Source organism: Leptonotus elevatus, chromosome 2 (assembly GCF_054856555.1).
Source record: "Leptonotus elevatus isolate MCC_2025b chromosome 2, RoL_Lele_1.0, whole genome shotgun sequence".
Lineage (NCBI taxonomy): Eukaryota > Metazoa > Chordata > Actinopteri > Syngnathiformes > Syngnathidae > Leptonotus > Leptonotus elevatus.
Genome location: NC_141240.1, coordinates 42,241,522 through 42,262,558, shown reverse-complemented (window position 1 = coordinate 42,262,558; position 21,037 = coordinate 42,241,522). Strand labels below are relative to the sequence as shown.

Below are 21,037 nucleotides of genomic sequence, written 5' to 3'. Positions count from 1 at the left end.
CCCATTTTGCCCACCTGCCAGGTGAAAGTCCAGCACCCCGCCCGCCCGGATTTGCGGAACATGTCACGCATTAACCCCGAACATTGTCTCCAAAGCTCCCCGAATCAAAGATGACGCAACGAGGGACGCTGAAGGGATTTACGGGGCAAATGTAAGACTGCAAGGGCCTGTGTACTCCATGCCAGTGACCCCCCCCCCCCCCCCCACTCTCATCCCAGTAGATTTCATTTGGACCGGGCTCAAAAACCAAGGGCGCCTCGTGCATTTGTTTATATTGAATAGGCTGGCTCGGGGGCAGAGCCATGGGGCCCGCGCTAATTATTAATATACAGTGAGGATTTGTGATGTGCAAAATGACTGATGTTTTGTCCACACGGCGCCTTTAAAGTGCGTCGAGGGCAGCCCAGCGTGCACCGGCGGGCCCCCACATGCCCCCACCATGCACTGGCGGGCCCCCACATGCAAAGCACGACTAAAAACACAGCAGTCAGAGGGCCACAGTCTGATGCTATGATGCATGTTTATGTATTTGTTTAGAATAAAAGCCCCCCCCCCCCCCCACACACACACACAAGCTCCCTGCTGGGGGACTCGATTTTATTATGCATAAAAAAAGAAAGGCAGGGGAGTGGGGGGAAAAAAATCATCCCCAAGTATAACAAGAGACGAACAGTTAGTGCTGATTTTCATTTGCATAAATTTTCATATATTTTAGCGAAAATAATAGCGGGAGCAGAGGAGAGCTGCTGCTCAGTTGAGGCAGAGGAAAGAAAATCTTCGGGAGCGACGTGCACTCGCAGGAGGAAGGAGAAAGGAGGAAGGAGGAAGGAGAAAGGAGATAAGCATTTGCACAAGTCCGCAACCTTCCCTGGACACCAGGTAAGCACAGCTCGCTGCATGTGGCTTTTTTTTTTGCGCGCCGGGAACATTGAGAGCTCCTTCTTTCCTCCATTTGCTGCTTGAAAGCAGATTTGAGCCGATTCGGCAACAACCCGAACCCGAAGCACTCGTTTTGCTCGCGTGTTTCCAAAAGAGGAGCTTCTTCCTTCCGAGTGCGTCCCAGTCAATATCAAGCTTTCCTGCTTTTATACAACGAGCAGGCAGATGGATAAGCGGCGCAGTTTTGTGTCGAACCCGGAGCGGAGGAAGGGGGCCATCAATCACATTTTAAGCATGGAGGGGGGAGGGGGGGGCACATCCTCGGACGCGGGAGGAAGCTTCCGCACAGGCAGGCAAGTGCAGCGTTTCTGTTTCACACTCACGGATGAAGTTTTTGTTGACATATTGTCTTCTTTTTTTATGGGATGACTTTTGTTCTTAATGCTGCTCACGCGATGTGCAAAAGGGAGCCAAAGATGTTCGATGCCCGCGTGGACACTTCGAGCCCGATTGCGAGCACAAGTCTTGGCTCTTCTTTCTCACGGGTTAACGAACTCCTCTTCCTCCCGCTCCATTGATGCAGGCGCGCATTTCTGAGCCCCGCGCTCGGTCGTCATGGTGAGCCCAATAAAAAGGGGGAACAGTGGTCGCATTAAGCTGTATGTTTGTGCACTGGAGTCGAGAAGAAAAATGTGTCGGTGTCCTGACGCGTCTTGAACTGGGCAGTGGCGGCGCGTCTCAGAAAGGCGGAGGTGAAGGTTGAGAAGAGGTCAAAAGAAATGCCAAATAAAATGCATTATTATGCCGTTAACCGTTGAAGGACTTTTTTTGAAAATAGGCCGCACAACCTAGAAAACCGTGCTTGCTGTTTGAACTTATTCAGTCAGACGATGAAAAGAATTCTCACTTTAGGACCGCTATTTTGTAATTGTTGAAGGCAAAGTACAGTTTCAAAGTGTCATTATTTACACAGGCAATGTTCCGACAATGAGCTGCACCACGCCGGGGGTCGTTTATTTGCGGATACAAAAAAAATGTAGGCCCCATCGGCTATGGAAAATAGAAAGATTTCAAAAATAAATAATTAATATTTGCCGCCAGGTGTCGCGCTGACTCGTGCTACGTCACCGTGCAAACGCTATCAATGATTTAACATCAGCCTATAGCCTTTCTTGTTGACTTTAACAATTTAGACGGCCAAGGGAATATAGTGACAGCCTCTCTTAGTCATTTGCTTGCGAGTTTTAAACGTATTTGAATAACATTATTTTTGTGACTGAAACATACAAATCGTGACGTTGAATTCTTCTGCTTCACGATTGGTGCTGAATAAAAAAGAAAGAAAGAAAGAAAGAAAAAGGTCGTGCGCTCGAATACATTTTGTAGCGCAAAAAGTTCAGTGAGAGGTGACATGATTTTCTATGTCTGACATCGCCCCACGTGACGCGTGTGCGTGCGCGCGCGCATGTGTACGTTGGCCTGCATAAAGCGAAATGACAGTTGAAATGCAAATGTTCAGCAATGGAGATCCTGGCAGGCCTCTGCAGCCAACAGCTCTTTTGTACAAGCATGTGTAAGCGTTGACTTTGAGAATGAGTGGCAAGCGCGACCCGGGCAGGACTAAATGAATCATCCCGGAAATGAGGGCCTTGCAATTTGCCTGCACGCACCAGCGGCTACTTTGCAGGCTTTTGCAGCACTTCGGCCTTTGCAACCATGCAGCCAAGTCCTCCTGTAAACACTTTATTATTATTATTATTATTTTTATTATTTTTAAATTGATTAACTAGCGCACGAGGTTCCAGCCTGCAGGGAGGAGGACACGCGGAGCGACATTTCAGAGCAATTTCGATTCCACGAATCGTATTGAAATATAAAGCATAGTTGAAGACGTAAAAAAACATCAACGGGCAAAACTCAATTTAGTCACAATATGAAACTGCTCTGCTCGCCTTGCATAAAACGTCTCCTTGTTGTCATTTTTGCCATTCGTGTGCGATAGAGAGATTTATTCCCACCTCAAAAGGTGAGCAAACGCATCCCCTGCACCCAATATTCAGATTGAATGGATGCAATTCCGCTATTTTAATTATGGCCCACTTAAGTTGCCTATGGGCTGCATAATTTATTTTCACCCCCCCCCCCTTCCCCCGGTCTAATGTGGAACGACATACACTGAGTGTGTCTCACGTCAGGCCAAACGTTGATTTAGAGCTGAATTCAACTTGGAGCACTTAAACCATAATATGGCCACTATACCGTTAATTAAATGGCCTAAGCACAAAATCAGAGCAAGCGTTTAACATGTCTTCAGTTTCAGACACCAATTTTGATTTCCCTCCTTCGAGCTCAACCGTTATTGATATTCTATTAATAAACGCAAGGAAAGAGTGCAACGCACGCCTCGCATTCCATCACGGCTGCTGCTTGTTAGTGATAGGCTGACATGTTTATTATGTCAGTTATTTATTTAAAAGATGACGTCAATATCCATGTGATCATTTGGCCCCAACAGTTGCAGCGGCGTCGTTATCATTAGGAATTAAAAATAGCCGATATCATATAAAAATTGTGACCTTTAATTGTGAGGACAGTCAAATTAATTCAAATCGTTTAAGGGGCTTAACTTGAGGCACACACACACGCGCGCGCGCGCACACACGCACACACACAGGAGAGCGATGGGCAATGATAAGAAAAGCTTTCGTGTAAGTTTAGGATGGTAGGTTGGTGTGACTGAGAACTGCCCCCCCCCCCCCCCACACACTCATACGAGACAATTTATAGCTGTGAATGCAAATCAGCGCAAATGGACACAATGTTGATTTTTTTTTTTATTCATTTGACTTGTCTTACACATGCTAATCAAGAATGATATTTGCTTATCAAGCAACATATTTAATAAAGTCACCCCACAGGAAATGCATACTGCTTGTTTGTGTCAATACGCTTGGCGATAGTGGCAGCTTTTTTGTTTTTGTTTGTTAAACAGCGCCTGCAGTCCCCCGAGGATGTCGTCCGACCGTTTGTGGCGCCTCCCCGAGCAGGATTACATTAATCAAAGTATTTATTTCCCTTGGGGAGCCAAGCGTAAATCACTCCAAATCCCAGTAAAATTGGATAACAGAGGAGTTTGCACCCAGGCTCAACCTCTCACACACTTTGTTGTTGTTGGTGTTTTTTTTTGTGCGCGCTCATTTCACCAACTTAATGGATCGAGTTCTATCTAACTTGGTGTAGCTTGTGTGCAAGCAGAAAGGATCCCCGATAGACGTGTTGAGGCCCGAGAGAAGACAAACAACATAATTGGATGGAAGCGGGAGCTCAGATGGAGAAAAAAAACAACAACAGCAACACTAACGCAATAGAAATGAGTGCGGATGTGGAGACGTACGAATAAGTTGTTGTCTGCGACTGCCGGCCTGCCTGGGTCACAAGACCCCCCCCCCCCCCCCCCACAAAACAGCAAAATATACCAAGCGATAAAACCTAGCATAAAACTGCTACAGTACATCTATTGTTTAGTCAGTAATTACTTGCGCCGTTTGGTCAACAACACTAAATACACCTGGAAGCGTTTACAGGCAAGCTTTTACATCTCAGTAAATAATCATAAATTCAATATGCCGCCCATTTCCGTAAAGGAAATGCAAACGTAGCAACATGTCCGTCATTTTTCCTTTTGTGTTGTTGGTATCCGCGATGGGAGCGAATCTGTCTCGTTCAACCCACTTTTAAATATTGCGCCGGCTTGCTAGCTTACTCACTGCTGCTAGCGCTTAGCGATCCCCGCGCGCGCATTTGCGAGCAAGGTGCCGAACCGCGATGCGTTGATGCGTTTTGGGCCGGCCGGAATGTTTGCAAGGCTCGCTCCGATGATCGACGGCACGCGAGCTTGTGTGGTCGCGTTGGCGCTGCCGAGCGGAGCCTTGATTCATGCTAGCATTATGCACGCCGGCCGCTTACGGCGCGTCTCGCACGCCGGGCGCAGTCGGGCCCATTTGCCGGCAAACGGCTTTCCATACATCTTCTGCTCGATGACTGCGAGTGGAACCCGGGGCCGCGTGCCGGTGTTTGCAGCCTGCCTGTTCACGGAGCGCGAGATTGAAAGGAGAGGTGGCGGAAGACGCACGTTTGACTTAAGTTGAATGTACTTGATACTTGTGGGGGGGGAAATGACTTACCTTTTGTTTTCATTCCTAAAAGACGGTGAGGGTTAAAAGAAAAGAAAGAAAAAATAGGACACTGAAATAAGAGCAGACATAATATAGGCTTACCTGTTTTGACAACTTTGCAAAAAAAACCTCTTCTTGTTTCTTCAACTCAAGTGCTCGCTTAATTGTGTCGGCTGCACTTTGATACTATTTTATATTTATAATATTTGTGAATGCCAAAAGCGGATGCTTTTCAGAGACGGGCACAAGAGAGAACGTTTGCTTCTGTTGCTCACTTTCCTGCTGCGCCGATTCTTTCCACCAGGCTGTAGACAACGCCGACGTTTCAGTCAAACAAGATGTCCGCTCTCTATTTACGTGGTTCGCGCTTTGTGTTGTCATCCATGGACGTTGGAAAAAGAGCAAACCAAGGAGTGAAAAGTAAAGAAAAAAGTATAAACGTGTCAGAAAAATATGGACTCAAATAAAGTTCCAAGACAAATGGAACAAAGAAGCACTTGTTGGTTGTGAGGCGCCAACATTGACTTTTTACAAAGCGGCTTTCCTGAGTTTGCTTTCTACGAAGATTGATTTCATGATGATTTCATTTTTGTAAATGATCAAATTGTGCTAAACTCATTTGTGGCGACTTGCAGCGGCACACGGACGAAGCTCAAGATTTGCTGTGTGTCAAGATGAAGGTGCAAATCCAGGATTTGGCGCTTGCTGACTTGGCGACACGTCGGTACGTTTACTTCCGAGCTCCATTGGTTCCATGGCCGGGGCTGGACTGGACATCTGGCGTACAGGGCGGATGCCCAGCGGGCCGGTGTCCTTTGGGGCTGATGTGGTGCTATATGAGTTTTATTTGACTCCATTTGACCCGGAGAGACCGGCCCACAATTTAGAAGGAGCAGCCCATTCAATCCATTTACAATATAGAGATCAAAGTGAACCAATAAACATCCGTGGTCGAGCCGAGTCAAAATGCCAAGGCCGATTATTTGTGCCAGTCCAGTCCTGTCCATGGCCAAGCTTCTAACTTGATATTGTAATGTCGTATATCAAATCAATAACCAGATTGCAATGAATGAACATTCCATTCATCCATAGCAGAAAAGCCAATTTTTTGTTACGTTTAAACAAAACAAAACGTGGTCATAACATATAAAAACACAATAAAGCATAGTAAAAGAGAACGTTATGAAAAGACTGTATATTGTGACAAACAATAACTTTGTGACTAAGCCCAAACCCAAACGATGCCGTCGTAAGATGATTTGGCCACAGAAGGGAAGTGTGCTTTACTGCGTACCATTTCAGGTTGTCGTGAATTTCGAAAACAAAGTTTGCTGAATCAGGAAAGTAAGACTTCCTTTACATTCGACATCACCAGCTGTTCCCCAATCTGCAGCCTTCGCCATCTTCCGCCCAATATGGCCTCCTTATCTTATTTCCATCGTGCCGTTTTTACGTTTCACAACGACAGTACATATCGTCGGTTTCCCAATCATTTCTATAGGGTGGGGAAAATGTGGGACCTTCAGATTTGACGGCCAAATACATCTCATGAATAACTTGTGTAGCCACAAAGTGTCATGACAAAAGGCTAACGTTGGTTATGCAAATGTTCCAGAAAATTCCTGGCAAATTTCCATTGGAAGCCGACGGAAGATGGGGAACTTTGAATGATTTAAACTTTTGGTCGTATTTAAGTTCCTGCTCGAGGCCAATAGCCGATCTTCATTTTTCTACCTTTCAGTTTTATTCCCATATCTTCCAAACAAAACTCCATCGATTCACATGGAAAATGTCCACCTCCCAGAATGTTGCAGATGTTTGTGATGCAAGCAGAACATCTGGATGGTCCCCTTTAAGAGGAGTTCTGAAGGCGTGGGCTCGGTACGCTCTTCAATTGGCCCAAAGCGCCAGCATGGTTGTCCAATTGGGAAATGCAGTTTTGCGCGTTTGGCTCGAGCACACCCGCGACCCTCGCGAGGCGACGCCAGCGACAGCAGAACTTGCTAACTTAAGCTACTTCGGAAAACGACACAAGCTCAACCGGCTCGGCAGCTGACGGCGCAGCTGGCCCGTTTCCCCGTTTCCTCGTCCCCTGCCCTCGCCGTCTTTCAGTCCAAGCCTGTAAGCGTTGCAGCCAGCAGCGGCACAAAAGCGCCTTTGAGGCGGGGGCAGGGGAAGGGGGGGCGGAGGGGGGGTCACACACACGGCCGCAGATCCTCGGGGCAAACACCCGCCGACCGCACATGACTCACCAACGGGCCCGGATAAAGACGGAGTAAGCGGCAGTCAGTGGATGGACAGTTTGGAGAAGCAAGAATTGTGTCAGGGACAATCGAACTTTGTTGTTGGCGCGCGTCGAAGATGTGGAGCGTCACGTCAAAAACCCGTCTGTGTGTTTGTCTTATTTTCTTCATGATGCCAAGGAGCCACGATGACTGTGTGTGAACATGTTGCAAGTGTTTTGGCGCGAGGTGTCTGCAAACCCGGGTCACGTTACATCTGTGCTGACAATTTGGCGCTTTTTTCCATTCTCAGTCTTGATATAAATAGTTTGCACATTTCCAAGCAAACGTGTCACGCCGCCTGAAAGGTGAACGTCGCAGGCGGCCCGGCGGGCGGTGCGTCCGCCATTTTGGGTCAACATTTGTGTTCACGTTCCGGGTGACGTTGCTCCGCAGAACGGCAGCGAAGACGCTTCATCCCGCTGATGCCTTCATTTTTCCTGCTGTTGCTGCGTCAGAATCAAATGTGCCTCTTTTGTGAGAGCGAAATGAAGCCGATTGTCGGCGCTTGTGCTCGGTGACGGGCGCCATTGACGGGCCTGCACGGCGACTGTGTGCCGAGGACCTACTGGATTAAGATGATGCCAATCTTCCCCCCCAAATGCATGAGGCGCGGCGCGGCGCACCTTCCGCCCGCCTTACGTAACGCAGCGCTGTTGTGCGAGTCATCAGCTCATGTTCCAATCTCGTACGCATTTAAGGACGGACGGATGCGTGGGAGAGTGCGGATCCCGCACTTAGTCACGCCGGCGATCATCTGTCGCTCAAACGTGCCTGTTAACGTTTGTATCCAGCTGTTGATTTGTTTGCCAATCACGTTCAAGTTCGCTGCGTCAATATCTGTTCCATTCATAACGCCGCGAGTCAAAGTCACAATCACAATCATCGTCGTTGGCCAAGTATGTCCGAAGGTACGAGGAATTCGTCTCAGGTCGTTTGAGAGAGTTTGGAGTATACAGGTGTTAAAAAAATGGGATTCGGCAAAATATCGCGATATTACAGCGCACAATTCTTGTATGTGTTGCCGAATCAATGTTTAAACATCCACTTTTGATGTTATTAATGGAACATTAAGTCTTAATATTTCATTTCAATTTTGTTCAAACATGAAACCGATTGCAAGCTGTTTGTTAAAAGCAGCGGCTCACTTAGAAGCCTGAAGTTTCAGATAAACAAATACATTTTCATACAAACCTTACAGTGTACAAGTTTACTGATTTGTATTTTATAAATTTGAGTCAATTGGGTTGTTTTTGCAATAATCGACTTATAGATTCGTATCGGGATTAATTGGTATGGAATCGAATTGTGGCCTATGAATCGTGATACGGATCGAATTGCCAGGTCGGCCGACGAGGCAATAAACACCCCGAGGCCGCCAGCAAAAAAAAACAAAAACACGATAACAAAGCAGGCCTCGATACGCCAACGTCGGAAGTCAGGAAGTGTCCGGTCGTCAGTACGAGCCGTCTGATTCATGTGAGCTCGCGAATGAGAGCAGGGGCAACAACCAGAAGTACGGAATGCAGATAAACAGATAAACCGTTCATTTCATGTTGATCCGGTGATGAAAGCCAAACTATGGCAAGACACGGAGACGCAATTGGACGTGTCAGGTCGGATTGACGTTTATATTATTCCGTAAAGAGTCATTGTTTGCGTTTTTATAGTATATCCCGTCCCTGCAAGAGCTTCCCGGTTGCCTTTTTCGAACAATGAGGAATAGTAAGTTGAAGGCGTGGACGGGTGTTACTTGTCACGCATGCACAGAAGCGACTTGATAGCCGGTGTCGGCGCGTCACGGTGTGTTTCCGGCGTGACGCGCCAATGGACCGGACCGGAGCTTTCCATCAAATTTGGCTGACGTCAGATTGGTTTACGGAGGACGTTTTTGGAGGCTTTGGTGTCTGTAACGTATCTTTGCCTTGCAGTTCTGAGCTTGAGTGTTTGAAACTGGATTCGCTTCGGAACGTTCCTTTGCTCATCTGTCCAGACAAGATGACTTGGATGAGCTGGAAGCACTGAAGCTCACCTTCAGCATAAGCACGACTGTCCAACCTTTACGAAAAGATGAAAGTCGTCATCCCTCACGGCAACAATATTCAAATCAACAAGCCACGAACAGTTTAGCGCCGCCACGCAATGACGTTGGACAATGCGGAAGTGGCAAATTGAGAGCAAGCTAACGTTATGTTACAAAACAATAATTCATGACAACACGGCTTACGGCTTAATTTAGGCCATAAAAGGAAAGGAAACTTCACATTTATGCTCAAAAGAAAGTGAAGTCATTCGCTTTTCATCTTCACACAACGTTTTTGAGATTTGACTCGAATGCAAGTTGCAAGTCGTTCGTATTCTGTGCGCTCGCCCAAAGTCAGCTCGGATTGGCTGCAGCTCACATGTGACCTTCGTGCGGATATGTGCTGGACAAGACGGACGGACGGACGGCGGCGTGCTATCAATGACCGAAAGTCCGTTTGGGTTTTGGTGTGCATTGTTCAATAGCACGAAAAATGAAATGCCGCCTGTGGCCGCGTGGACTTCCTGTTGCCATCTGCCCACGTGACTCTAATATGTCTTTGTCTCTTCGTCCTCCAGGAGAGCCGTCCCAGCACCCGCCCTGCTGCGCATAAACACACGCACACGCACGCTCAACTTTGCTCATCCTTCTCCTCGCCAACATTGAGCGACTTCTGGAGGTAAGGGCCTCACCATGCGTGTGCGTGCGTGCGCGTGAGTGCACGCCGTCCCCCCAACCCCGAGTGAAAGCGGACGCGCCGTCTCCCCGGCATCCGCTTCCATCCGCACGCCGACTGCTGGAGTATTCACGCTTCGGGCTGTTTTCTTTGACAGAGAGTATAAAAATATGCAAATGCTATTGTTGGAGCGCAAAGATAGGAGGAGGAAAGGTGGTGGTGGTGGGGGGGGGGGGGGGTTCTCCTTTTACACCCTGTCACCTCCTCCATCCGGAATGGAGTGAGAGAGAGAGAGAGAGAGAGAGAGAGAGAGAGAGAGAGAGAGAGAGAGAGAGAGAGAGAGAGAGAGAGAGAGAGAGAGAGATGAAGTCACACGTACTCTCACAGGCAAAAAAAAGAGTGTTTTTGTTAACCCAATGCACATACACACACTACACACACACACGCACTACACGCACACACACACACACGCACACACGCTGCACGAAACAAAAGGACATTTCTATTCAATTGAAGCCAGACTTGTTCCTCGTCAACTGTACGTCCATTTAAGTGACAATGAATCAACTCAATCATCTTTATATGACAACAGGACGTCGCGATACCGCAGGGGCTTGGTAGGAAAGGTCGCACCCTTGACAAGGATCAACCACCATCTTGTGAAAGCTTCCATTTGAACTCAAAAGTCACAAACACAAACGCTCAATCTTCATAGTTGACACTCACTGTCACTCGGGTCCGAATGATTAACTGACCGTCGTGATGATATGACCTATTTTAAATCGGGAAAAAAATCAAGCTTTTTTTTTTTTTTTTGTGCCCCTTAACACATAGCAACATAAGACAGAGATAATGACATTAACACAGTTTATTTGGGCGATTAATCCGTTATTTAAATTGTATTGTATTTTAAATTGTATATATGACAGCTTAAAAATAAAAATTAAATACAACAAATACTTGATACAAAAAAACAAAACATTTCCCTCATTACTTTTACGTGACAGCTTTAGGAACAGAAATACAAATTTCACTGCCATATTATAAGTTTAATGTTTTCAAATATTTGGTGGACTTTTCTGGAAATGTAAACATTCCAGAAATAAAGGATTGGACGAATCAATATTTTACATTTCAAAAGACATATTTAATAACTTCATGGCATTTTTTTTTCCACCTAATTTTGTTTTGCATCAATTACACTTGGATCAGTAAAAATAAACATTGATGAGTTTGTACCTTGACTGATGAGTTTGGTTCATTCTGTGATTACTCTTGTAACTCAAATCACTCATATCTCAAATCAACCTTCCCCATTAAATGAAGGGAAATGCAAATGCCATTCATCTGTTTGAGCGACTAAGAAACGACACATTTTCAAAGAAAATCCTGCTTTTTCGTATTGTGCAATATAAAAACATACCAGAATTACATAATTAAATAGGATGTAAAGAATTCAACAAAATGTTTTTGCTTTTATTCAACAGACATTAAAACTTGTGGTGTGTGCGCGCCATGGCCGCCGGGAGTCAATATCTTAAGGTATATTTCAATTACCCTCACTTTTGCGCAAAAGGCAACTGCGAATGGAACAAACTCTCAAATATCGCCAAAATGTTTTTACACCCTCACGAGGTGCTTTTTGAGACGCGTCGAAATAGAAGAATTTCGCAAAAGTGTAACGGAAACACTTGTTGAGCATTTCCTGTCGTCACGTGACCCCCGCCCGGTCACAGGAAAGGAAGTAGGAAGTAGGAAGTACGGGGCCGCTCGCTTTGGCGTCGGCGCGGCCTCCAAGTCCTTTTGAAGGACAAAGAGATTTAGCTATCGAGCCCAGGCCGCCGTTCCGTGCACGTTCCGTGCACATTCCGTGCACATTCCGTGCACATTCCGTATCGTTGCATGAGAAACGTCCGTTTTCCCGGTCAACGAGCAAGCGGCGACGTACGGCGCACGTCGTCGCTGAAATCCGTCCAATCCGTCCGCACCATAACGCCAGTTCGAAGCGCGCACGCACACACAACACCGAATGCTCCAACCCGCCCGATGAGGGGCGGGAGATGTTTTTAAAGTCATCTTAACAACCGCGTGCGCCCGTCTTTTCCGTAAACAACATGAGCGCCTCCTACAGAACGGCGAGATCTCGCGAGACGGGACACGACGAGCCAAACGCTCTTCAATGCAAACTCCGGCAAGTCGAAATTGTACTTTAGCCAAATAGTACAGCGTCGCTTTTATTTTGGTGAGAAATTTGTCATGGGAACGCGGCTCGATGTGAAGAAGGCAGTTGCGATATCGCGGCAGTCATACGATGTGTTTTTGGCGGCGCGCAAGGAACGAGCCTGGGAGTTTTTGCGTTCAAGTATCAGTTGTTTAAAGATTTACAATCAATGAGATAATGAACCTTGTTCCGATCTCGTTGCATTATTTGTTAGCATTTAAGCAAGCATACTTTTGTAAGTCACGCGCTTGGGTTCAATTTCAGTTTCGTTGCAAATCGCTTGACGTAAGAACACTTGAGCTCTTTTCTGAAGAACAGTTTGCCAAACTGCACGCAGCTCGCTCAAGGCCAAATCAGACGTCGTGGCGAGAAAAAAAGCGCAAGTCAAACGTTTGCGCCCAACCCCGAACCGCAACAAAAATGGCATCTCGTAATAACTCCAAAAAGCTTGGGTGCTCATAAGTCAAGGTAGCACCGTACAGGTGTGACGGTCTCTCACTGGCAAGTCACCGAATGGGAAGATACAAAAGTGTGCCGACGGAACCGACGGACCGGCGCTGATCCACGCCGTGTGAAAGCGAAGCTCTCAGCACGACTTTTAGAAGCGATTACGGAGATGGTTCAGATCAAAGGATTTGACAAGCGCGCGGCAAATACGAGACGGCTAATCACACTGGAGGCCCTCCGTACAAGATGGCAGCATATGCTGACATGCCGCCGCCCCCTTCTCGCCGCTCCATCCCCACAGCTTCTTTGCAAATGTAATGCGACACTAACGGATAAACAGATTATGAAGAAATGGAATGCTGGCTTCGGCTTCGGGTACCAAAAGTGGATAAAACGCAGGGGAAGAAAAAACCTTGTATTTATATTTGGTTTATTTAATGAAGTGTGGGGGGTGAGCAGCGCGGGAGAAATTAATTACCCGTCTCCAGTGTCGGTCTAAACGATATCATTAGGGAATATTAGCGGCAAGTTTTGCTTTCTCTCTTCCTTCAGCAGACATTACAGATTCCTCCGTAATCCGCACCACCCAAAGACATTCTTGCCAGCAATCCTTGGTTTCGCAATCCAGATCCACTTTGTCCTTTTTTGCCCACTTGTGCTCACGTGTTGTCACAGCGCAAAACTCTCCTCACCTCTTGGCTCTGCAACCAGCACAATAAAAAAATGGACTTGTGAACGGAATCAAAACATCTTTCTGATCTGCCTGTTCTGCATGCCTTGTTTGAACCTTGAATAAAATATGCGAGCCTTCTGAGAATGTACATGAACCCGTTTTCAATAAAGTCAGCACACCAGACGATTGCTTCTGTTTGTTGTATCGTCCAAACTATGAGGCATATTGCTGCCGTCGGGCAGAACCCTCACATCTCCAAAACGGTCACTTTTTCGGGGGAAAAAACCCCACAACATGTTTATTGAGCCATTAATCGTGCATTATCGAAAAGAGCAGGCATCAGTTGATTGTAAAAATAACAGCTCCACATCGGCACTGACCAATAGGATCAATTTGTGAAACAACTTTGGACATGAGAGGATTCTGCCCAAAAAGGGCGAGATGATGTTTTTTTTGTTTACTGTACGTGCCCTGTGATTGGCTAGCAACCCGTCCAGGATATACACAAACCCTGGCTCAATATTAGACAAATGCTTTAGAAAATATATGGATGAGTCCTAATCGGTGTTGCGTTCTTATGCTTGCATCTTATGAGTCAGGAATAAAATGAAAAAAAATGGATGGATGTTTTTGTTCAATTTCCTCAATAGTCAAACTCGAAATCTTGTATTCCAAATGATAATGAACAGTTCTTTAAAAAATACAAATAGCTTGCGAAGAATTCACAAAGGTGCGGTATTTCTTGCATTACCTAAAAATCATTCAAAGACAAAATGTTATCGCCACCATCACAGAGCTTCCATTTTCAGATGCCTCCCAGGTTCTCAATAGAGTTGAGGTCAGGGGATCTCACCTCACGTTTTAATACTCGAGCATCACAGTTGTCGTTCTTTGCAGCATGTGATATCGCGTTCTCGCGCGTTGAGAATGATTTGACTGAAAGGCACGCTTCTTCCTTTCATACCATGGCAGGAAATTATTAGAGAAACTCCTCTTATTTTGCAGAGGCCATTGACTGTACTTCTTTGGAGGTTCCAGCATCAAAAAGTTCTGGAGATTCCAGACACAAGCGCTTTAAAATACTTGCTCATCAGTCACTTTTTAATAACTGCTCTCATAATATAATGCTTGGGAAAATTGGCTTAATACAAATTGTTTGTTAACAGCACGATGATCTCGTTACGTTAACTCCTGCATTTATTTTCACACTTGTCTAGGGGTCATGACCTCTTCAAATCTATACTTCATATGCATACAAATTTGCAACAGTTCATTTTCATTTAGAAAAAAACAACAACTTATTGAGTGGCTCATGAGAGTGCACGTCCTGAACAAGCGCTCGTGTGGAATAAACATTCCTTTGAAGGGGACGCAGATGGAGGGACGGAGCGAGGCGGCGACAGACACCGAAGACTGAGGCTCCAGTGTCGCCGCCGCCGCCGCCGCCGCCGCCGCCGCCGCCGCCGCCGCCATCGTGGGCCTGCACAGCCTTGCATCCGCTTTGATACTTTTCCTGTCCCATCAGAGAACTCGTGATGCAGCAGTAGAAGAATGAGGGGGGGGGGGGGGGGGCGTGGGGGTGGTGCGCCACATGAGGCAGCTGCTGCCCTTGTTTAATCACAAATAACATTTGGTTGGGATGATAGAAACACGCAAAAAGTGACAAGAGTGGAGATGAAGGCAACTGACAAACAGATAAGAGCCCGAGAAACCCCGAGGAGCAGATAAAAATATCTCAAAAGGGCAAACCGAGTTCATTTGCAGGTTACAGGTGACTCCAGCGGCAGAATTCGTTGTAGGAGCAGATCCCCAAAAAAAAGTAGCGAAGCAGCGCAAGCACTTCCAATCTTTCAATCTGTACATTCAAGAAATGTTTAAAAGGTTGACTTCCACTTTAAACCACAACAGTGGCAAAACGATTTCAATGTACATTTTTGAAAAGTGGCAGTTTTTTTGAAAATGCCATTAGCATCCAATTAAATATCTTAAAAACATGCACAATTGCAATTACGTCAGGATTGTTGTTGCATTTGTGCCACTCAAGATAACGACTTTGAAAATCCTTCTCCTTCTACGTGCAGCTACTTTTCACGTGGACTGCGGAGAGTAATAAAGCGCGAGCCGACAGGATGCAAGTCACATTTTCTTGTGAAAACGCATGAAGATGCAAAATGCGGAGCGAAAAGATGTTGAGAAAAAAACATGGCCCGTGTTAATGTGGACATGCTCTTATTGAGTTTGTTGACGTTTGGGATCAACGTGTCACTTTGATTGGTTCGTATCAAGAGCAGTGAGCTATTGATCGGCTGCTCGTTAGGAGAGCGCGCCGATCACTTGGGAGCGCTGACACTGTTAACACGGGTGCGAGTAGGAGCCGCCGTTGACCCGCCGGCCGCCCGCCCTCCCTCTGCGCCAAACCCGAGTGCGACTCAAGGGCTGTGCCGTGTGATGGTATTGATCCATGGGCCCGCTGTGGGGAAGTGCATCACAGACACGTTTACTATCGGACTGTCGGCATTTTACAGCCAAGATAGCAGCAGGCCGTTCGGTCCCTGTATGGCCTCCGTCGGAAAAAGGTGGCGCGCCTTCTCCGGGTCGGGGATGAGATCCTGCCCCAAGTGGAGGAGTTCGAGTATCTTGGGGTCTTGTTGACGAGCGGGGGCACGATGGAGCGGCAGATCGACAGCCAGATCGGTGTCGCGTCCGCAGTGTTGCAGGCTCTGTATCGGTCGACGGAGATGAAGATGGAGCTGCGTCAAAAGGCGAAGCTCTTGATTCGCCGGCCCATCTACGTTGCGACCCTCACCTGCGGTCGCGAGCTGCGGGGTGACCGGAAGAACAAGATCCCGGATGCAAGCGGCCGAAAGGAGTTTCCTCCGCAGGGTGTCCGGCCTCTCTCTTAGAGATGATAGGGTGAGAAGCCGCTACTCCTCCGCGTGGAGAGGAGCCAATTGAGGTGGCTCGGGCATTTGGTTCGGATGCCTCCTGGACGCCTCCCTGGAGAGGCGTTCCGGGCGTGTCCCAGCGGCGGGCGGCCCCGTTGACGACCCAGGTCACGCCGGAGAGACGTCTGTCTCTCGGCTGGCTTGGGAACGCCTTGGGATCCCGTCGGAGGAGCTGGTCGAAGTGGCTGGGAATAGGGAAGTCTGGGCTGCTGCCCTGTGACCCGACCCTGGATAAGCGGTAGTAAATGGATGGATGGATGGCTTTGTCGAATGAAATGTTTTTATTTAAATGCGCTTATGTGATTCTGTTTGATGTTTTTGGCAGTTTGTAATGTTTGTGAACTGACTAACAACAAGCAACAACACAACCGTGACGACTGTGTGCCTTCAAGTAGCGCAATTAGAACTTGAAAATCTCTGGAGTCGGGGCACTCTTAAGTCAAGGTTTGTAGTTATGTGGAATTGGATCACATTCGATTGTGCAAGTGTACCTCATGTTGCGTCGTTCATTCATTTGACCAAAAAGTTTCTAGCATGTGACACCTACAGACATCATCATTGTAATATATTGAAACATATTATTGTCAAGTATTGTGTGTGTGTGCGGTTGTAAAAGTGCTGTTAAAAAAACGTGCTTTTTAAAAAAAAAAGAAGAAATCTGGCTGCTCTGGTAAGTGCCGGTGAACACAATGTGAGCTGTCAGAGCTGAGGAAATATTTCGTGACATCCGAGGAAGGGGGGGGGGGGGGTGAAAACAGCCTGGGATGTGTGTGTGTGTTTGAGTGCGTTGGTGTGTGTGCGCGTGTGCGCGCGGGGCTGTGATCAGAGAGTGAATGAGCCGTTTCACGGGCTGCTCTTCTCCTGGGGGGGAACCTTCGCCACGGAGCTGGAAATGAGCTCGGCTGTGCAGTAAGTGTGGCGACCTCGCCGCTGACCCCATGCTGCTTCGCCGCCCTCGTCACTACGCGCTGCCTACTGTTTCCTGCGCACACCGGGAGGATCGGGGGGGGGCGCTTGATGGCCCCGCTGAGGCCGCCTCCCGTGTTGATGTCACACGGCAGTCTGGAGAAGCAAGGAAGTGCTAATTCTGACCGGGAGCGAATGTTCATTTGTGACAGCGTTGGCAGCGGCAGTGTCAAAGTTGTACTTGTAAACAATGCCATCAAACACGCGCGCACACTCGCACACTTCGCTGTGTGACGATTGCACGCGGAGGTGTAGAAGAAGAAAGTCTGCCCTCCTCCAAAGCTTTGAGGCGGCCCTTCATTTATTGAGGACAGATGCATGATAGGAGGAAACGGAGCGGCGGAGACAGGAAGTGAAGGTGCGGCTAGGGAACGCTTAGAGCTCCGCCCTCCTCGCTGTACACACTGCAGGTTCATACCGCAGCCCCCTCTCCGGTTCTCGCGTTTCTCTGCGGAACGGCACAGGTGCGAACGCTCACTCCAATTGAGCTGAAACTTGAAATCACGCTGCTGTCAAGTCCAATCTGTGCTGTGAGAAGGACGGCTGTCTCCGCTTGCCAGGAAGTGCCGGCAACACGCAAACGTGGACGCCACAGACTCAGCCATTCTCTGCCCGCATTCAAGCCAAGTCCGATCAGTTAATTGCAGCATACTTTGACAAAGGTCAAAAGGGACAAATTGACACGTGCAAAATGACATGGGTTTTAATGCAGACGTTTGCTTGCTCACACTGTTCTGAAAGTTTATCGTAGTTTTTCATTTGTTGTCGTTTTCCTTGAGGTTTTTTTTGTTTTCAAATTCATTTATGATGAGTTTTTAGACCAGCTTTGATCATTTTGCTTCGCGTCAATGGAGTTTTTATGAAATATTTGTTAGCTACCAGATGAAAATAGTTCCCAAAATGTTTTAAATTAAAGGGACACTTGACTCATTAAGTAATTTTCAGCAATAAAAAGTTCATATTTTGTTCAGAATTTGGTTATTTTTCTTGTACAATTAGTACTTTAAAAAGCTATTTTTCCACAGTAGATATCAGTACTTACAGTTTAACAATAAACAACCAAAACACTTGAAGATCGCTCATGGAGTTCCCCAAGGGTCTGTGCTAGGCCCTAAACCGAAGATGACCTCACCTGTGCCGAGGAAGTAGGTAACGACCCATCGTGGCTCCGTTTGCTGACCAAACATAGAAAAGAGGCGAGCGGTGACGGGTCGTTACGTTACCTACTTCATCTTCGGTTTAGGGCCTAGCACAGACCCTTGGGGAACTCCATGAGCGATCTTCAAGTGTTTTGGTTGTTTATTGTTAAACTGTAAGTTCTGATATCTACTGTCCAAATAATTTTCCATCCATTTATATGCCATATCTCTCTAATGTATTCATTAATATAGAACGATCTATGGTGTCAAATCTATAAAATCCCAACAGTATTTTTTTCCTTATCTATGTTAGTAGATATTTCTTCTACGAGATCCACATTGAGGTGGTCCGTTTTTCTCCAAACCTACATTGATTTTCACTTAAAAGCTTTTGTTTTTCAATCAAATTGTCCAGTCTATATGAAAATAATGTTTCTAGCATTTGGGAGAATTGTGGCCTCGACTGTATAATTCGTGAATGTTGTGTTTCTCCACTTTTATGAATAGGAATTGCTTTTGCTATTTTCATTTTTGATGGACATTTACCGACTTTAAAGGACAAATGACATATATATGTGAAAGGTTGCACAACATATTCTATCATACTTTTTTACTAATGTCATATCAATGTTGAAACAGTCAGTGGACTTTTTATTATTATTCTTTTTGAATGTTTTTACACTTCTGTATCATTAACAGCATTAAGCAACATAGTGGATGAATTATTGTCAATGTCTATTTCATGTTTGTTTCTCGGCTCAGGGCTTGGACTTGTTCCGGCACACTTGTGAGGTTCGAGGTCGCCTACTAACCTCAGCTGTGGACTTTCCGTGCTTGCCGTTTTCTGCGGCTTCCTCCCACATTCCAAAAACATTCATCTTCATAACTTAGTTAGATTGTGTCTAATTCGCAATTCAAGTGCAGATTAGTGAGTGTGGGTTTAATTTAGGATGTAACTGACGACGCCGTTTTGGAAGCCAAGGTTGGTTATTGTTTTTTTGCTCTTTGATGTCATATTTGGAAAAAAAAATCTTAACATTTTCATGAAGATCAAACGTGTATTTTGTGTTAAAACAATTTTTTTTCTGTTTTCAAAGAAGCAGCAAAGTATTGATGGCCAGTCAAGGTGTGTTTGTGTGTGTGCACGTGCACGTGCACGTGCACAGCTTTGTAGTTCAAACTGTTCCATTGTGAGGCCCTGTAAATAAACCTGAAACGTTTTAAGACTCAAGACGAGAGCGGCAAAGTCTTACTTCAGCTCTCCAAATGTTGCATTTTTGCGTCTTTGTCGCTATCACACGGAAACACACGCGCACGCACGCTCGTGTGTGTCGTCATTGTCTTAAGTGCACTTGCTCTCTGCAGAGGAGCATTAAGTGCTCCCGCCCGTTCGTGAGGATCCCCGTGCGCCTGATATCCAGCAAGCAGCTCCCTGGCAGCATGGCGACGCTCCGGCAGTGAAGGATTTACACGCACGCACGCACGCGCGCGCGGCAACAAAGACGGGAAGCACAACATTTGAAGGCGCTACGAGCGACTGAAGGCGTTTTCTTCTTTGACGGCGTGCCTTTAAAAGCCGTGTTGTTTTCGCTGGCAGCTCCAGCCGGCTCCAACGATGCCGAGCTCCTCTGGGGCCAAAGCGGGATTCTTTGGCTGCATGCAAACGTGCACGTCAGGAAAAACACCAAAACAAAACATGCAAGCTCGCTTTACCCACCGCTTCGGTTAAATCCGCTAATTTGGGAAACAGCATGCAGGTAACGCAACAAGGAAGGTGAAGTCATTTCATTTTGAGGCATGGCTGTATGCTAAATTGAATGTACTTGGCTTGAAGAAATTGGCTTTTGGTTCTTGATGGCCAGCTCATGTATATTTGCGTTGTACTTTTTATTTTTAACTAAATGTCACCTCGATCCCACTGGGGAACACAATTTTTGTTGAGTTCGGTCTGACAGCTGTTTTTAACCAATTCTTGGCTGCCGAATCCAAAACGAAACTATGCTAGCTTTCTGCGTGCTGCTATTAGTCAGGTTTTCCACGCAATTGAGGCAGCAAAAACGAGAGCAGAAACAGCCAGAAGGGATCGCGCGTGGATCGAGAGCCGTGGAGCGAGGTAGCTAACTCTCATTCGTTGGGCTGCGGAGGCAAGCGGATGAATCGTCCCACAAACGGAATGTGTCTTCCGATGTTCCCTTTAAAGTCTGCTGAATAAATCAGGCAGTTGCAACACATCGATAAAGTCTGAGAGCACAAACGGGACAAAACAAAGGCGTGGACGAGCTTCTCTGCAGCAGGAAGGGAAAGGGAAGAGCGCAGCTTGGAAACCTTACGAAGGTGGAAGAAGGTGACATGCTTGTCAAAGGAGAGGTGGTTTGGAACCAAGAATAAAACAGAGGAGGAAGTAGCATGCTGATTTCCGACACTAATATTGGACTTTGGATGCAGCATCTTGTGTCTTACTTGTGCACGACATTCACTGATGTGTGACGTGTTCATTGCATAGCGAGCCAAGATATCCGATTGGCCCTTCAATGCTCTGAACCAATGGTAGGGCAGCTTTTTCATGTTGCAAAAAACAACAACCCAGGTATCGGTACGATATCAGCCGATA

General features: G+C 46.6%; 1 long non-coding RNA gene across 3 annotated transcripts; it reads left to right on the top strand.

Annotated features, from left to right (window-relative positions):
- Nucleotides 1–678: 678 nt before the first annotated feature.
- LOC147180091 (uncharacterized) lies at nt 679–19,925 on the top strand. 3 transcript variants are annotated; one of them, XR_015094257.1, is made up of 4 exons: nt 679–879; nt 5,690–5,778; nt 9,938–10,038; nt 19,189–19,925. It is a non-coding gene; the product is annotated as an uncharacterized LOC147180091 (long non-coding RNA). The 3 variants fall into 3 exon arrangements; XR_015094256.1 differs by lacking the exon at nt 19,189–19,925 and adding an exon at nt 13,256–13,524 and having other exon boundaries at nt 680–879; XR_015094255.1 differs by lacking the exon at nt 19,189–19,925 and having other exon boundaries at nt 695–879; nt 9,938–10,238.
- Nucleotides 19,926–21,037: the final 1,112 nt, after the last annotated feature.